Raw genomic sequence first — 6,000 nt, 5'->3', positions numbered from 1 at the left:
ATCCTTTGCTTTTTTTTTTTGTTATTACAGTGTCTTTGTTACCTTTTATTTTTATCTTTATACCATACTAGTTAAGATGGTGAGTCCCTAGCAAGTAAAAATAATTTTTCAATTATTCAAACAAAAAAGGAGCAGTTTTGTTAAGAAAATGATGTAAAGATTTCAAAATATCAATCCAACAAAGCTAGCAAAATTTTTACGCTTCTTCTTTATTGTCGGTTCCTCACCTCCACTTGCATTCTCGAAATAATTACCATCCACTTCATCATTGGCATCATCCAACTCATTACCTTCTACATCACGGTTGGAGTCCTCTAAATTATTCTTGGCATCAGGGGTTTCTATGGGCATTGGCACAGGCGATGAGGTAAAATTTGGGACATTCTCAAAATGTTAAGGCTGATAACTACCAAAGACATTCTCAAGCGACGAAAGACTTGGATCCCTCAATACTTATTGGTTGATGTCATACCAGATGCTACAAGATTGAATTCCTGAGTGTGGCCCCCTTGAAGTAGAACCAATATCACAAGTTGTTTGATCAACTTTTGAGGCTACTTTGTCCAATTCAATATGAACTCGTTCTCTCTCAATAGCACGTGCCCTCATACCAACAATACCACATTTTCCTCGCCTACGAACAGGGGATGTAAATGGTCACCTTTTGATTCTGCGCCTTATGGTCAATTAAGGCATGAGGATGGTATAAACATTACTAAGTTTCTGAGAGGGAAAACATTACTCATTACTCGTGCAACTTATTTTCTAGAAAAGATTATTTTTCAATGTTCACTTTACAACATACATGAATCTTCTAAATATAAACCCGACATACAAGAATCAAGGTTATTTGATTGAATCTATTTAGAAGTATTCTACAAAACAAAAACGATATAAATATGAGAAGATAGGAATTCTAAAATCCAAACATTTCTTCCACTATTTTATAAGGAAAAAACATACATCAAACAAATAAAAAATACTCTATTCCAAACTATATGATACTGCACGTCCTCTGAAAAATATAAAATCACAAGACAGCTAGAAAACCATTACATTACTGAGTACTAAAAAGTCACCTGAAAAAAAAAGACTGATCCGCCACTATACTAAGCCCTCTAGAAATCGCAAGAATTGAAAATGGAGTTGTAAGGGATGGAAATTTCTTGAATCGTTGGTAGCATAAGGGTTTTAGGTAAATGAATTTGAAATTGGGGTGACAAATAATTGAGGTACTGAAAACGGCGTCGTTTATTTGAGTGACTCGACAAATAATAGACTTGGGCCTAGGTTACGTATTGGGCTAAAATGTAACTCACAGTAACATTTATTCATTTAATGTCGTCAGCTCCGTCAATTTTTATTCTGTTGAATTTTTAAAATAAAAATATTCTAAAATGTTACTGAGAAATACGCTTATACTAGTTTTGTAACAAAAATTAAAAACGTATTATTTTGGTGAATTGATTTAAATAATGGCTTAGTTTGGTCAAAAATTCTGAGCTCTTTTGTTTTGTCACAAAAAGAAGTACTGGAAAAAGGAAGAGTTGACCAAAATAATCTATTAGTTGAATCAATTCACCAAAATGATTGAAATTTTACCAAACTAGTATAAACATTGTTGGTAGTAACGTATTATGTTATGCTTCATTTTTAAAAAATCAACGGAAAAATACGTTACTGATAGTAATATTTTAGGCTTAAAATGTTGTCGTCGGTAACGAGTCTCTGCAACTCTGCCACATGAGAATCTCTGTACCAAATATGTTATCAGGAAGCACGTTTTAAAGGTAAAATGTTACTTCAATTAATGATTCTGTCGAATCAAATCACATGTCTGTCTTTTAAGAATCTCTGTATGAAATGTGACGTTAAAGTCGTTATGTGTGTCACATTTTAAAACTAAAATGTTACTCTGAGTAATGATTATAGCGAATCATGTCTGCGGAAACGTAGTCTTGTTGATTTGATCTATCAACAAAACGTTACTATAAGTTACATTTGAACTTTAAAACGTGACTGATAGTAACGACAAACTGCTAAAGTGTTCCCTTTACAATTGACCACAGATTATTATAAGAAATGGTTTGTGTAAATGTTTAGCACATTCCAACATTTTTCTACAAAGCTTTTGCTTATGTTCCCCATTGTTGATACAATATTCACAAAATTTTAATAGATATGACTTGTCAATACGTTGTAACATATTTATAAAAATATATTTTAAATAATTATAATGCATATTTTATTTTTGTGTGTAGATTTTTTGATGGCTAATTTTCAAGATAACGTGATGGTTGCGTTGTATTGGGGTGGTGAAATAATCACGGAAGTGATTGGATTCATATATAGCGAATGTGCCAAAATGATTGTTAACATGTCTATGGAATACACATGAAAGTAAACTTAAATGTTAGCCCGAATTATTATGTAACTTTTTCTTGGCAGCACACTTCAAAAGTGACGGTAAAGTTAACAAAACACATTTAAAAGTTTTAAGGCCATCCTCTTTAATTAGAATGGTACGTACTAATATAAGACAAATCATCTTAGACTACACTAAGCAACAATAGAACTCGAGTTATGGAACGAGGATAGACATAAAGTTTTATTACAACTTTAATTAACAATTTCGTTCACTGGCCATGAAAGGAGTCCTTAAATCAAATCAAACAATACAAATAACCAGATAAAATCTTATGTTGGAATCCAATTTCATGGGCTGGTTAGTGGGTTCTTCAATTTATACAAGATAGAATCCTACTAACTATTCAATTCAATTCCTTCGTAAAGAAAAATTAAACCTTGAACAAAGAAATTACCTCGAAACACTTTTGGCACTGAAAGAATTATGAATCTCTTTTTCCGGCAACACTAACGGGAGAATCGAAAACGGCGTGGTGCATATGTTCTCTTCGTGAGGGGATGAAATATTGAATTGAAATTGAGTTTAGGGTAGGGTGAGGAAAGTACTGTTAAATTGAAATTGGGTAAAAGGGGTAAATTGGATTTAAGATAGAAGGATCAAAACGACAATGTTTTAGTATAATAATTCTAAAACGTTACTAGTAGTAACGTATTCCCACTTAAATTCTAAAACGTTACTATTATTAACGTATCTCTACTTTAACGCCGTCCCCCGTTAGTTTTTGTCCGTTGCTTAGTAGAAATAAAATATGGCCTAATACATTACTGTCAACAACGTTTATACTAGTTTTGTAAAGTTTTTTTAAAAAGTATTATTATTGTAAATTGATTTAAATAATAGGTTATCTTGGTCAAAAATTCTGGAAAAGAAAGAGATAAGACTCGAAAGTTTTCTAATATGGTTGATTTAACAACCAGTTTATCAATCACTCTATTATTTTCCGTTTTTATTATTGAAATAGAAGAACATTCAGAGCGAGGATTAAAAAATCAGTGGCTCCGATACCATGAGAAATTGTAAAGAGAAGAAGAAGAATAGATACTATGAATTGAATTGATTGATCATTCTCTCAAGTTGATGGGATTAAATAGCCGTTACAGATAATGTAAATAAGGCAAGAAGATAATAAAATATACACAATCTCCTAACTACTTAATTAAAGAGATTAGAGAATATTCTCAAATCAAGACTATTTAATCATACTTAGGGGTGTTCATGATTAAGTTTGGATCGGTTATTAGTTAAAAGCAAAATCAAACCAACTTAAATCGGTTTTAAATTTCTAAAACCAAACCAAATCAAATCAAAAAAATAACCGTCGGTTTGGTTCGGTTTGGTTAGATTTTCTGTTTTTTACGATTTGAAAGTAATAAGTTTGTTGAGGACATACGCATCCCGATAGAGAAAAATACTTAGTACATGAATAATTCACAAATAAGCTATTAAACGAACAAAGTGATTCATCCAATGTACCAAGTTTTAGAAACTAAAAAAATTCATTGTCAATAGCATAAAGTTGGTTGTAACACCCAGAAAATTAATAGGTAAAACTAGAGCCTTACGTAAGAGTTTTAAAATTTTACGTGTGGTTTAGAGTTGTAAAATAACTCCCAGTACTTAGAATAAATGTTTTTAGGGGCTAAACGTCAAGGTACGATCCCCCAAGGACCAACCAAGGGTCATTGAGGAGGACCCTAAATTAGACTCCAAATTTGACTAAGAATAAGTTCAAGTAATGATTCAAGGAAGGTGAAAGTCATCACTGCCCGTACAAGCACTCTTGAACTTTCCCTTAGTCGTATGGGCAAAAGGCATTGTTCACGTGAGGCTTCACGGAGCGTGAAGGCTTTCACTGCCCTTAGAAGCCCTCGTGAACACTGCCTTAGCCATTTTTGGGCAAGGAGGCAGTTAACTTGAGGGTTCACGGAAGGTAGAAGACTCTACTGCTCGTGAATCCCCTCTCGTGAACACTGCTTAAGCCATTTTGGGCAAGAGGCAGTCCACACTGGGGTCCGCGGCACATGGAAGCTTCCACGACTCGTGGGAGCCCTCGTGGACAATGCCTTAAATTCAAAAGCCAAAGGCACAAGTCCACGTGAGGGACCACGACACGTGGAGCAGTCTACACTGCCCGTGAATCCCCTGGTGGACTTTGCCTTAGGCATGGGGCAGTCCACTTGGGTGAGGGACGATTTTGTAATTTTTATTTTATTTAGTCCAATTAAAATGGGTATATTTTATATTATTTTTAAATAAGTATATAAGGTATTTTAAGTTATTAAATACCCAAAACTAAATCATTCTCTCAAAGACCCAAATCAAAATCAAAAGTTCATCCTCCTTACAATATTTCTCTCTCTAAAAACCAAAGAAGAAGAAGAGTAAAATTGAAGCTTGGGCTGGAAGAAATCAAGGTGTTTTCAACAAATTCTTTGAAGATTCATCATCAAGGTATGGTAGTTTTCATCCATGGGTAGATTCCACACATGGAGCCCCTTCAAAACTTGATTTCAAATCTTACAATTTCCCCAAAAAGTAGGGTTTTAATTCGAGTAGCATGGATTCCCTTTAAAAATGTTTTTAATGGTTTAATTATGTTGGTTATGATTGAATTGATGTTTTATGGTTGAATTATGGTGAAATTCCTCCAAGAACCCATGGATTCCCTATATTGCAAAACTGTGATCTTAATGTGGGTGATTGATTTTAGAAGCATGTAAATGGGTCTTGTTTAGATTAATTTAATTGATTGAATTATATTATTACCCATATCTAACGTAGAAATTCTAGATGTTGGGTTGAATGTGATTTATGATCCTTGAAGGGTGAATTATGAGAATTGTACATGAATGTGAGAATTATGCATGTGCTTCAAGGTTTAATTTGAGAATGAAGCTTCTATGATTATGGTGTAATTGTGGTATTGATTGAAAGGTCATTCTCCCCTATACCCTTACACATTATTATGCATGAATTATTATGACTATGATATTATTGTTGTATTGATTGAAATGACATTCTCATGAACACAATATGAATATAATGTGAAAGTTCTCCTCACACATTAATGATGGTTCTAAGGTTGAAAGTCCATTCTCACCTATTGAATCTATGAGCTAGTTTATGGGTTGTGTTGGAAGAAGGGTAAGATACTCCTTTATGCATGTAAATTCGATTCAAAGATTAAGCATATAATTTTGAGAAATAATGCTTAGCACCGAGTGGATATGAAATAAGAGGTAGAGGCCCTTTCGTCAATTCAAAAGGTCGGGTTCTCTAAAGATAATCTCATGAGATGGAAGCTCCCCCGTCAATACAATAGGTTTGGGGTTTCTAGAAGCAATCTCCGTATCTCATAACTATGTGCCCACATAGGTCTTTAGCTAGTGAATCCACCTAAAAGCTAATACATTTAGTTCTACCTTAGGCAAGTAGGACATCTCTTTTCGGTGTGGGACATGACACCGGATTCCATGTAGCTCACATGGTCTATGTCGGTTAAGGCTATTTTCCCTACATGACAAGAATATGGATATGACAGGAACATGAACATGAACTATACTTAAGACTTC

Source organism: Solanum verrucosum, unplaced genomic scaffold (genome assembly GCF_900185275.1).
Source record: "Solanum verrucosum unplaced genomic scaffold, falcon-dt-bn FXZP01000102.1, whole genome shotgun sequence".
NCBI lineage: Eukaryota > Viridiplantae > Streptophyta > Magnoliopsida > Solanales > Solanaceae > Solanum > Solanum verrucosum.
This window is presented reverse-complemented; position numbering follows the sequence as displayed.